The sequence below is a fragment of the Hydra viridissima genome, unplaced genomic scaffold, assembly GCF_058129835.1.
Source record: "Hydra viridissima isolate aposymbiotic clone 2 unplaced genomic scaffold, HvirCarnegie_v1 scaffold_3, whole genome shotgun sequence".
Classification (NCBI taxonomy): Eukaryota; Metazoa; Cnidaria; class Hydrozoa; order Anthoathecata; family Hydridae; genus Hydra; species Hydra viridissima.
Window position 1 is genome coordinate 3,852,731 of NW_028324302.1, and position 13,848 is coordinate 3,866,578.

The 13,848-nt window shown below is 31.6% G+C and overlaps 3 pseudogenes across 1 annotated transcript; 1 reads left to right on the plus strand and 2 right to left on the minus strand.

The window, feature by feature from the left end:
- Window positions 1-775: 775 nt before the first annotated feature.
- Window positions 776-1,771, minus strand: LOC149890642 (uncharacterized; annotated as a pseudogene).
- A 4,297-nt stretch (window positions 1,772-6,068) lies between these two features.
- Window positions 6,069-8,888, minus strand: LOC149890643 (ornithine aminotransferase, mitochondrial-like; annotated as a pseudogene). Its single transcript, XR_016451313.1, has 9 exons — window positions 8,625-8,888; window positions 7,687-8,332; window positions 7,483-7,605; window positions 7,331-7,380; window positions 7,076-7,154; window positions 6,922-6,975; window positions 6,785-6,844; window positions 6,528-6,675; window positions 6,069-6,366 (listed from the first exon to the last, which is right to left on the minus strand). The product of XR_016451313.1 is annotated as an ornithine aminotransferase, mitochondrial-like (transcript).
- Window positions 8,889-8,942: 54 nt separating this feature from the next.
- On the plus strand, window positions 8,943-12,288 carry LOC149890644 (uncharacterized; annotated as a pseudogene).
- Window positions 12,289-13,848: the final 1,560 nt, after the last annotated feature.

Sequence of the window (13,848 nt, forward strand, 5' to 3'; positions counted from 1 at the left end):
TTTTCAGGTGTTTTTTTTTAATTTTTATTACTTCTCATCTCACTCCTTACTCTTACAGGTTTATTTACTTTTGCTTTGTATTCATAATTGGTCTCTTTATTGTTTGTTATTACATTTAAAATTTGTGTGCTATTTTAGGATCAAGGACATATATTGATGCAATGTTTTCAGCTGTTTGGCAACTTTTTACTGATCAACTTTAAAGATTAAATTTTTTGAATTAGCTTGATGTTTCCTTGAGTCACAATTTTGGTCAGATTAGATTAAAAATGTGCTCTAAATAGAGTGGTTAGTTTTTTCTTTAACACTTTCAACATTTTTCACTGAATTATGTGATTAGCCTTTTTTTTTTTTTTAATGTTTGATATGATACCAGAACTATATTTGTATATATAAACATGATAAAACAAGTTTATCTTTTAACACAAAAAGTATAAGCCAAAATTTTATCTATTACCTATTTATATATATATATATATATATATATATATATATATATATATATATATATATATATATATATATATATATATATATATATATATATATATATATATATATATATATATATATAGTGGACCGGTGAAAAGTTGCTAAACAGCTGATGAAACATTGCATCAATACATAGAAGTTGTTCAATAATATGAAGCAAAAGGAAGGGAAGATTGTAAAAAAACCTGGAAGAGTAGGGAGTTTCCTGCTATTGGTTTGTTTAAGCCTCTGCTTAAGCAAACAAATTACCAATTTATCAAAATATATACTAACATTAATGGCAATGAGAAGATAAATAATATCAAACTGCAACAAAAAACTTTTTTTTTCATGAATTGGTTTTGACAAGGCTATGTGGGTGTGTTTCCCTCGTCAGTTATGCCTTTGCCACAGCAATCTTGGTTTCTAGTTTGGTAATGTAGAGACAGTTATGGAGAATATAACTACATCTAATTAGATAATACAGCTGTTTTATTGACAATAAATATTTATTAAAAGCCTTAGTTAAAATTAGAAACGTTGATGAATAACTGATGATGAAGATGATGATGATGATGATGACGATGATGATGATGATGACGATGATGATGATGATGATGATGACGATGAAACCAAATTAGATGCAAATGAGAATATTGATGATGATAACAATGGGGCTGATTGTGGTAATATTAACGATTTATCAAGGCAGATGCACTTATGATTAATATCTAAATCATATTCTTTGATTGAATTAAACTTTTTTTTATATATACATGCAATAGTCAACATAATTAAAAGAGAATTTGTTTTAATACTGGAAATCAAATCTTCAGGTAAAATAAGCTGTTTATATTTTGGACATAATGTTTCATTGAGTTGGTTAACCTTTATATTTTCCACAAGACAGAAAACACAAAATAAGTGTTCACATTTTTTTAGAGTTGCTGGTTGTTTTGGTATTTTACCATAAAAATTACACTGGTAAAGTTGTAAATGAGGATTGATTTCTTTTTTTAGTTCTTCAATATCTATTTCCAAGTCATGTGCTGTCACAATGCTTTTTTTAATGGTAGCAATCATGGAAGATGACCACACTTTTTTACCAATACCAGGGCAACCAATAAGCTTTTTATTTTTGTTTTAGTGATTTAGTAACATTTAAACTTTTACTGAGTTTTTCTAACTGCTGATAACAATAGCATTTATCACAATGAGTTTTCCAGTTGATATTTAAAAGAAGTGTTGTTGATTTCATTCTTTTGATCATATTATATATGGTATCATAACGTTTTGAAAATTTTTAGATGAGTGTACATTCTCTAAATCTGACAACATGACATGGAATACATAGTTCAATGTTCTTTTTTTGGTTTATTCCAATAGGATACTTTTTTTTCCCAACCAAATATCCACAGACCCTGTAAATAAGATTCAAATTTTTGTAATGGATTTTCATCTAAAAATAATTAAACTTTTTGGATAGTTCTTGTGAATAACCATCAAACTTAACCACATGCATTATGTAGTGTTTATATTCATGAAGTAAATTAAGCTAATAAATCAATAAAAAACTTCATATAAAGTAAAAGATTTTATTTAAAATTATTAAAAACATTTAGTCAAGTTTTTTACATAAGGACAATTTTTATTTCACAAACGATATAAATAAAATGTTATCAATTTAGGACAATAGTTAGATGTAAATTTTGAACAAGAAAAAAAATTGAGTGCTAAGATTTTTTATAAGAAATAAAAAGTTAAAAGATTCATATAAGTAAAAGTAGAAAAACTTTTAAATTTTATCGCTCAAAAAAATGTAAAAAGACTTCCAAATTTGTAAACAAATCAAAGAAAAAGTTTTTTTAGGTAGATCCTCTTCAATCATAAAATAATATTCCTCTTTCATTTTACTTACTTCTTAATAAAATTAAGTTACCGAGACATTACTAACAGTCTAAAAGCTGGTTATCAACGTAGACGATTTTAAAAAACGTGATAAGTAATGAAAAATTGGTCGCTAAGTAAAAATTCATTCTGTAACGAAGGTCCGTACAATAACCTGTCGCTTATTAACAGAGTTTGAACGACCGTGAGGGCAATACTTTTACAAAAGAACTATTGTTACTGTTTGTAAGGTCATTAAAAGTGGAATTTTGACATTACAAAACTTTGAGCAGTTTTTACAAAAGTTTTTTTGGGGATCTCCAGCTATGAGAACGTATTACCGAAGCAATACATATTTTTGCCAGCATTTTAGAATCTAGCTTAAGTGAAACATTATACTTATACTTGCTATTTAACACAAAGTACAAAACTATATGTAATTTTATCCAAAGGCGAAACTTTTTTCTTGAGTTTTTTTATTGAGTAAATACTATTTATGTTTTAATTATAACTTTCTTTCGAAATTAAATCAATTAAAAACATTTTTAAGAAGTTTTAAACCCAGTTTTAAAACACCAAACTTGTTGACATTTTCCAACTGGATTTCCGTGGATTAACTTTTTCTTATCTTTAATAAATTTTGATTATCTAAGGGGAGCTTTTTGAATGGCGTTTCTAAAAGTTACCAGTATTAGGTTAACAACTGAATTAACAGGACGGAGTCTAATGATTTGTTAATGATAGGATGAGCTGGTTTGTAAAAGTGTAAAGAATGAGCTAATTTTCGAAGTACAGTAATCCATATTCCCTTTTGCAAGCCTAAAGATCAGTTAATACGGAACATTATCGTTTCTTAAACCATACAATAACTTATTTTTTTATTACTAAGCTATCTTTTCGTTAAGAATTTTCAGTTATTTTATAATAAAAAGCCGAAATGTAAAGTAATACCAATTAAAAACATTAAAAAAATGCGAAACAAAATCTGATGATATCACTAGATGACTAAATTTAACGATCTGAATGGATCAAAGAAAATAGAAATGCATGAATATATGAATGCAAGTATGCATGTATGCGGGTAAGCATGTATGCAAGCATGCATGGATACATGAATGCATGTTTAAAGGTACGCATGTAAGCAGGTATGCATGTATGAAAAAAGACATGCATGGATATGTGCATGCATGTACGCATTAATGAATGTTTAAATGTATGAATGCATGTATGCATGTATGCATGTATGTAGGTATGTATGCAAAGACTTATATATTTATTTATGTTTGTATATATGTCGCTATCTTCAGGAATATACACTCCAACATCTCCTTGAATCGGTTCAAGCATAAAAGCGAATGTGAGCGATATTTGATCATGGAATTGAGTGAAATAACAGACTTCACAAAAATCTTTTTTCCGTAAAGTTACATAGATAGTCTTCAATAAATATACTCTAATGATTTTATTGTCTTCACAATGTCTAATCCATCATGCCTCTGCACCTCGTATATGATAAGAGAAAAAGTAAAACGGAGTTTATTTCCCCGAATTCGCTTAGTTAGAAGACCGTTATCTCGCAGACGTAAGTATGTATGAAGATCACATATGAATAATCATCAAATATCGTGAAATGACAGTTCTCATAAAAGTATCCATTCCATTCAAAATGAATTGATAGTCTTCGATATTTATGCCTATGATCTTAATGTGCTCACAGTTATCTCAATTCCTTCATGCTATTGGACCACTTTTTATATTAATGGCAAAGAGGAACGATGTATTTAATCTATGAATTAGCATTCTACGAAGATCTTTATCTCGGAAACGTATGTAAGTATGTACGTACGTACGTACGTACGTACGTACGTACGTACGTACGTATGTATGTATGTATGTATGTATGTATGTATGTATGTATGTATGTATGTATGTATGTATGTATGTATGTATGTATGTATGTATGTATGTATGTATGTATGTATGTATGTATGTATGTATGTATGTATGTATGTATGTATGTATGTATGTATGTATGTATGTATGTATGTATGTATGTATGTATGTATGTATGTATGTCGCTATCTTGAAAATGTCTCTACCATTAAAGTGAATGTGTACTAGAGTTGTTAACCGGAATATTTCGTTCAATTCCGGAAAAATAAAATTCTTGCGGAAGGATATAGAGAATCAGGAATTTTTTTTTTTTGTACCGAATTTTACGAAACAAAAAAAACCGTCGATGTTCATTTCGCAAATGCTACTTACGAAATGTCGCCTTTCGCAAGTTGAATTGCGAAATAAAACTATTTTGCTACATACAAAAGTAGCGCTTACGGAAGTCGCACTTGCGGAACGAGCTCTTTCGCTAAACGACGTTTTGAAGTCAATAATAAATTTTTGTTGGTCAAACGGATAAAATTGTAAAAAATAAAATTTTTATATACCAAAATGTTTATAATAAAATTTTATTTTCAGTATTGCAACAAATAAACATTTTAAGGTTTTATTTTTTGAAATAATGATAAAAAACCAAATTTCTTTCGAAACGAAACTCTTTCGCACCGCAACTTACGAAATGGTTCTTAACAGAAGAACACTTACGAAACGCGGCTAATTTTAAATATTTAATTACCTTTTATGAATCAAATACGTATAATTAACTAGGTAACTAAAACACTAATTATTATAATATATTTAATATATTTAATTACAGAATATAACGGGGCCTAACTCAACTAAAATTTAAAAATTCTAGCTGCGTTAGGCCCCCTTATATTCTGTTTCAGCACCCCCACCCCGTCCTAACTTTCTTAATCTTTCTAGGTCACTGTATGTATATATATATGTATATATATTGTGTGTGTGTATATATATATATATATATATATATATATATATATATATATATATATATATATATATATATATATATATATATATATATATATATATATATATATATATATATACACACACACAGATATATATGTTAAAACTATTGAAGAATTATTTAACAACATTACTTAAATAATAAATAATAATATTTTTGTGTATAACAGTTTAATGAATTCTTTCGAGTCTATTCCGGAAGCGCACATTCCGAAATGCTCCTTCCGTAAGGAACTGTTTCGCAAGTATTCTTTCGAAATGATTTGTTTCGCAAGTTTCTTTTCGTAAAGAGTTATTACGGAATAATTATTATTTATTTTTTTCGTATAACGCATTACGGAAGGTGAATTTGTGCAAGAACAACTTTCGCAAAAGCAACTTGAAATACGGAATATAAAAATGCGAAATTTTCGTAAGTTTTTGTTTGCGGCGAACAACCCTAATGTGTACTGTGTTTTTAGTGTTTTCTTTGCAATATAACGTTTGTTGTTTTCCAAAATCCCGTATACCTTATAATCAGAATTCTATAAATATTTCAAATATTTATCTCTAGAGCCTTTATATCGATGGCGAAAATTGATTCAAGTTTTTATCATTGAAGGCATTTTGCCTCAACAAAGCCACTTGGATGAGGGAAAAATGGTATGCCCCTGAGTCCAGCCCCTTTGAGTCCTGCCTCTTTGTTCATTCTAAAGACTCTGCCACAGTTCATCTTCCAATTATTATTTTCATTAAAAATAAAATGTTATAGCCAACTTTAACAAACGACCTGGATCAAACACTAACTGCAAACACTTTTGCATAAAATGCACATTTTTTTACTTCCAGGTTTCATCATTTAAAATCTACTTCAAAAAACAAAGCAAAAAACAGACAAACAAATTATTTCATATAGAAACATTACGAAAATGTTACGCCGATGAATTTATAGTCTTAATGTTAACAATGCGAAATGTTACGCCAATGAATTTATAGTCTTCACGATGATATCTATTCCTTCTTGCATTTGTATGTCATTTATGATGAGTGGAGGGCAAAGACGAAGTATATCTCCACGAGTTTGCTTCGTCAAAAGTCCGTTGTCTCGGAGACGTAAACATGCCAAATAAGCATCGTAATCTAAATTAAAACACTTGAAAAATAAAACAACAGCTTTTGTCTACCTTTATAGGCGAAGTGCTAAAACAAAACAACTCATTGAGAAAATATTTAAAGCGATCATTTTTGAAATAAGTTGTTACGGAAAATAGAACCAAAATGTCCGAAAAGTAGAAAGTAACCTTTGGTTTTAGGAATAACAACTGCATTTAACAACCCTTTTCCTCGAACCACAGTGGCGATGCTTGGATTTAGTCTAATAGACAACTCTTTTCTCAATATATTCCCCATTTTCATGGCATTGTCAGCAAGCTTTTCTTCAATCACAACCTAATGGAGAAAGTTGTTTGAAAATAACTCTCGACTACGGTTATGATAACAAAAACTTGTTTAAAAAAATAAACCGACAGCATAACCTAGATACAGCTAAAACCCTTACTTTAAGTGACGCGATTGCCACTTTAGAAGCAAGTGCGCTTCCACCAAACGTCGACCCATGCTGCAACATAAACAGATAAATGGAAAATATTCCGAAATAACGAATGATATTTCAGTTTTATGTTTAAGTATCTATACCTGTCCAGGGCGTATAGTTAACATAAACTCGTCATCAGCCAACACAGCAGACATCTAGAAACGAATAAACCGTCAAAGCGTTAAAATAAACGTTAAATGCATCTTTTGAAATGCACACTTATTTTTATTTGAGATTTGATGACAGTTAACTGACCGGCATGACCCCTCCAGAAAGCGCTTTTCCCAATATAACCATATCCGGACGAGCATTTTCATAATGCACGCAAAGCAACCTAAACAAAGGATGTATGTATTTATTTGTACGTATTTTTTTTCACAGGATAAGAAACGCTGTGTGTATAAACGGGATGAAGGTAGCCGTGTTGCGAGAAACATAAAAGTGACGTAGTAAAAAATATATGCATGTTTTTGTTTGTATAAAGGCTTAGGGTTAACTTTAGAGTCTTACTTTCCCGTTCGTCCTAACCCCGTTTGCACTTCATCTGCTATCCACAAAACCTAAAAAAAAAAAAAAAGCATGTTTTAATATTTTTTACCTCATCAACAGACGTCAGAATGTTACAAAACTCTACAGGAGAAAGTCAAAAATGTTAACCTTACATTGTGCTTGGTACAGAACTCGCGAACTTTAGTCAAGTAACCATCATCAGGAATAAGCACTCCAGCTTCCCCTTGAATGGGTTCAACCATAAACGCGCATGTGTGCGGATTTTTTAGCTTTTCCTGTGTAATGAAACGTTGGTTATTTTCCAATGTCCCTTAGACGTTAGAATTTGAATTCTGTAAGTGTATATAAATTTTTACCTCGAGAGCCTTTGTATCGTTAAAAGGGACCATGTCAAATCCTGGCATATATGGACCGTAGTCGTTCCTGGTATCTGGCTCTGAGGAGATTGAGCATGCGGCTAATGTTCGACCCCAAAAGTTTTTTTCCGCAAAAACTATTCTCGCTTGGTTCTCTGGAACACCCTTCACTCTATAACCCCACTTTCGAGCAAGTTTGCACGCAGTCTCCCCTCCTTCTGCACCACTATTCATCGGCAATATGCGATCATAGCCAAATAGTTTAGTTGCGTATTCCTGAAACTCTCCCAAAGCCTCACTGTAAAACGCCCTGGACGTCAAAGTAAGTTTATCGGCTTGTTTTTTTAAGGCATCAATTATCTTGGGGTGGCAATGACCTTGGTTAACGCTGTCACAATCCACTTAGAAAATCGTAATAGCGACGACCATCAACATCCCACACATACACTCCTTTCCCCTTGCACAACGCCACTGGGAGTGGAGCAAAGTGGTGTGCCCCAAACTTGTCCTCTCGTTCGAAAACTTTGTTAGCTGTAGCTGAATACGAGCCATGCAACTTTCCCCTGGCGTTTTTCTTCTTTTCAAGGATGTTTTTCATTGATCGCCGCCATTGCATTGAAAGCATGTTCTTGATTTTCTTATTCAACTATAAAAAGAAAGAGTCTCAACTCAAAAAATAAAAAAGTCACTAAAAACTTAAAAACATTTACACGATTTATACTTAGAAAGCATTTGTAGCATTCATACATAAATATACTTACAAGTAGCACAAACGTAAATTAAGACAACGCAACAACAAGTGAAACCCATGTAATAGATAATTAAATAAAACGTCTCGCATTATTCAACAAAAAATCACTATCGTTATCTTTTAAGTATCGTACGACCTAAAACTTACATTTGTGGGAAACTGTTATCAAGAAAAAGCATTAGCTCACCTCTTTATAGTAAAATACCACTCAGACGTTAACCTTCTGTGAATAAGTTTTTATGTTATGTTGAATTGGCCGAGTCGAATTTATTTATAACACCTTGAAACGTCAACTTCTCACCATTAACTGAACAAGTGGTAATAAAAGCAAGAAATGATTAACAATTAGCATAGTAAAGTGTTTTAAATAGTTTGTAAATAAACTGAGTTTAAAGTTGAGAACTCATTAAGAAGCATATTAACTCTGACACTTTCAGTCTCGTCACGAACTTGTCGCAATTTAGCCACATGTTTGCAAAGCTAATTATGATATGAAGTGCTAATTATGTCATTAGGCTGCATCAATTATAGGTTAAAAAAAAGTTACATTCGTTGGGAAACATGAGCTGAATCTCTCAGTGACGTAAAAACTTTCAACATAATAACTTTAATCTGTGTTATCCGGACTAAAGATTATCATTAATGCTACTTTAGTCATTGCTTTGAACATAAATAAAGTTTAAAAGAATATCACTGTTTGGCTCTCGAATCAAGTTTTGCGTTTTTAGTTTGTTAAAGTTTATTGGCATATCAGAAATTTCTCAAACAACAGAAAATATTACTTGGAAAAACAGCACTCGAAAATCAGTTTTTTTAAAAGCATGAAAGTCACTTTTATAGCTAAATTATCAACTTTTCACGCGAATGCCCACAGAAGTTGCTTTAATCGCTCAAATGCATTAACAAGAAATGGACTGATTTTTTTAAACCCTTTCATGCGCTGGGTTGTTGTATAACAACAGATTAAACTAAGATTCCCCAATGCAAATAGTGCATCCTAACCCATTGAAAATAATTTCATTTTGTAATGGAAAGTTGAAATGGGCTGTAGAAAAAGTCTACTTTACTATTTCAGAGTGCCACTGACATTTTGTTGATTATTTTTTATGGGTGAAGTCGGTACTCGGAGCATACTACTAATTTAATGGATTTATAATTCTGATCTTGTTGTGAAAAAAATATCTAATGTTAGTTTAACATAGTACTGTTCTTACTACTCATTTATATTTTTGTTTATTTCAAACTTTTTGATTTAATAAACAAAATTAATTTGTTGTTGTGGAACAACACTGCGCTTCAACGGTGTAAAATCCCGTCCATTATTATTATTATTTTATGCGATAAGATGTTTTAATTAAAATATTTTTTTTATCATTTAATTGTTAAAATAATTTTAAAGATTAAAATATTGTTATTATTATTATCATTTATAATATCATTATTCTTATTTTTAGTTTTTTGTAGATAAAATATTACTGTGAATATGGTTAAATTGAGTACAATGCTATATTATTTACTGGTTGTGCTTAGTACATGTTTATATACACACATAAATATATATTATATGTGTGTGTGTGTGTGAGTGTGTGTAATTTGAAGCGACTTATTTATTTTCAGAACTTAAAATAAAATAAATAATGGCACTTTTAAAATGTAAAGACCCAATTATATTTTTATTTATTTAGTTTTACCTGTTCTACTTCTATGATGTCATTTACAAGAAAAGATAACATGAAAAGACATACATTACAAGTACATAAAACTATTTTTTAGAGATAAACAATCCGAAAATAAAAGAACTCCATGTTACTATCAAAACTGCACCCAAGTTTTTTTTCAAAAAGTTAAACTAATTAAACACATAGAGGACTGTCATGAAGGTATGTTTCACAAAGAATCCCTTCATTTTTCAACACAGTGTGAGTGTGAATTCACAGTGAGTAAAATAATTATTATGTTTTTTTCAGTAAACAAGCGGGCAGTTTTTTTACTGGAAATTACAGTGATAAAGAAGTAAAAACAAGTTATTTTATTTGTCAAATTGATGGTCATTCCAAACCACGTCGCACTGCTAGTGAACCAGCACGAAAAACAAAAAAAAAGAGGTGCTACAGAGGGAGTGTCAAATCGGGTGCTTTTTGTCCTGCCAGGATGATTGTTAAGGTTAGCAAAAATGGGGCTACAAGTGTGCATTGTATCAAAACTCATAGTCACACTGTTGGTATTACAAACACCATGTACCAGCCTATTCCAGACAATGTTAAGAAAGATGTTTCTGCTAAAATATCAATTGGTGTGTCTGTAAATAAGGTTTATCAAGATCTTAGGGAAGGTTTTGGAGACAGACAAAATAGAAATAAAGGAGATGAGTTTCTCACTAAGTCTCATCTTCTTACCAAAAAAAACATTTCTGATATTAACAGAACAGTAAAAAAGGAATGTCGACTTCACCCTGATGATAGCACTTCAACCTTTTTACTTATTCAAAAGTTGAAGTCTAAAGAGTTTAATAGTATTTTGGTTTTTAAGCCACAAGGACAGCAAACTAATATCGGCCCTAAAGTGTATGATGACATTGATTTTAATAAGGATTCCTTTGTTGTAGCTATACAAACAAAGCATCAACTGTCAATGTTTGAAAAGCATGCCTCACAAATTGTTTGTATAGACTCAACACACTGCACCAATCAGTATGCATTTCCTCTTGTAACTTTACTTGTTCGAGATGATTTTAAGAAGGGCTACCCAGTAGCTTTTCTTGTTTCTAATCATGCCAACGAACAAACCATAACACCATTTTTAGAGGAAATAAAAAAGAGATGTAGTAATTTTGTGAAAGTTAATGCTGTTATGACAGATGATGATTCGTCAGGCTGGAATGCTTTTTGTAATGCTTTTGGAGATGTGCGTCACTTGCTTTGTAAATGGCATGTTAAACGTGCATGGCGTAGTAAACTCCCTTCAGCTGGTCTGGCTCATTTACAAGAAGAAATTTGTAAGATCTTAGAGACAATTATTGATGAAAAAGATCCTCAAGTTTTTTTTTATCAACAATGAATGGTTTTATCAAAGCGTATGAACATAAATCTGCTAACTTCTTTAACTACTTTGTCACCTACTACGCTTCTAGACATGTAAAATGGGCTACTTGTTATCGTAACTTTCAACATGCAGACACTGATACTAATATGTTATGTGAATCATTTCATAACAAATTGAAGACAGTTTACATGGAAAGACGACCTAATAAAAGGTTAGATGACTTGATTAGTTTACTTTTAACAATTGAGGAAGATAGTTATTGGCGACACAAAAGAGACAATATTTATCTTGGCACAATATCCCTCCCTAAAAAGTGTAAAAAAAGACATGAAAAAGGAATTTTGATTTCAGATAACTGTGTTGTTAAATGTTCATCAACTCAATACAAAGCTAAAAGTCAATCTAAAGATCTAACATATATTGTTTGTATTTTAACTAACGTTTGTATGGCAGAAAAACACGTCGATTCGAGTTTGGAGATCTCGAAAATGTATTTGGGACACATGGATGAGAGGATAAAAGAGTTGGAGCGATTCAAAGAGTCGGATCGAACCAAAAATTTAGAAAATTTGGTGGAAAGAATCAAAGAGCTGGAAAATTTGGTGGAGATAATCAAAAACCTGCAAAAAAAGACATCCCAAAATATTATTGTTACGAAAAAAAATATGGATCACCCAAACTGTTTTAACATAAATGCGCAACACGAGATTTTTGCTCAAAAAGACATAAAATTTGCTGCTCTTTCTAATACAACAATATCGTTGTCCGTTGGACTTAATCTATTCGAGGCATTGCAGTCGTCACTTTGATGCAATCAATCAGCGAAAAATTAAACTTTAACAAAAACGATGCCATTTTTTCTGAGCCTGTGGAAGACATCGTTTTGGATATAACCAACAGCAGTGTTAATGACGTCATTGTCAAAAAAGGCGAAATGCTTTGCAAAATAAATCACATCGATTCGAATTAAAAAAATCTGCCTTCGTTAAAAAGATGGAGATAATAAAAAACACTGGAAAAATTTATCCAGTTCTTCCAACAGCACCAACCGATGGAGCACACGTTTACCGCCTTCAAAAAATAGGAGAGATCCAAAAAGAAATGGAGGATGAAAAAGTGAAAAGAATGGCTTTGAGCAAAAAGTATCATCGAGTGTCAAAAATTATTCGTTTTGTAGACGATGGATTGCAAACGGTGTGCATTGGTTCGGGGATTACAGGTATTGCACTTTTGTCAACCGTCATTGCCACCCCAGTTTCTATTGCGTGCGAGGGGATTGCGGTTGGAATGGGTGCTTTGTCCATTTTTGGAAACCATCAAAACAAAAAAATGATGATAAAGGCTGAAAAGCACGAAAAATTAAAGGTTCTTTCCGAGTCAAAATTGAACACGATTAGCGATCACATTTCAAAATCGCTCATGGACGGGTTTGTGAGCGATTCCGAATACGAACTAATCCTCAGCGAGCTTCAAAAATTTAAAACCATGACAGAAGAAATCCGAACAAAAGCAAAAAGCAGCATTGACGAATTGACCAAAGAGTCACTGATCCAAAAAGGAAGAGAAGAAGCCATTCAAGCATTTAATAACCTTTACAAAAAAAGGAAAATGAGCGCAAACTCGTTTTTGTTTAAGTTTTTTTCTCCGTATTTTAAAAAATGGAGTTCTTTAAAATACATGACCCAAAAAAGAGAGATAAGATTGTGAAAAATTACATGGCCAACAGGGAGAAGCTTTACAATGAGAGCCTCAACGCGAACGTTTCAGATGCAAATTATCAGACTGATTTGAACAAGTTTTTCAAGCCGTTGATCGAGAGCAACGAAAAAGTGAAAAACGAGATAAAGAGCATCGCATCCAAAGAGGTTGGAAACACTCCACTGGCTTTGACATACCCAGAAAGCGAGACGTCTTTTGAAAGTTTAAAAAGTGCTGAAAAAACTTTTGGAAAAATGAATGTTGGAAATATTGCTTTGGAATATTTGTCGAAATACGCAGCCAAAAAATTTTCTGCAGACAGAGTTTTTGGAATCCACGCAAAAGAACGCGGAAAAATGTTTATTGGAAACAAAGAAATTTTTATCGATGAAAACGACATCATTATTGATGGAGAAAAGTACAATGGGACGATAGGTTTTTGGGAGTTGATCACAAGATCCAGGCCTGATATGACAAAGGTAACAAACGAGGATTTGGAAAATTATGAAAAAATACTGGTCGAAACGCATGCAATGGAGAGAGAAGGGAGACCAACCGTACCAAAAGCTTCGAGAAGCGAAAAGTGGGATAAGATTGTTTAAAAAATTTGGGAAAAAAATTACACAAAAACGAGAGGAATAAAAGGTTGTGGAGTGATCATTCTTCCGAGC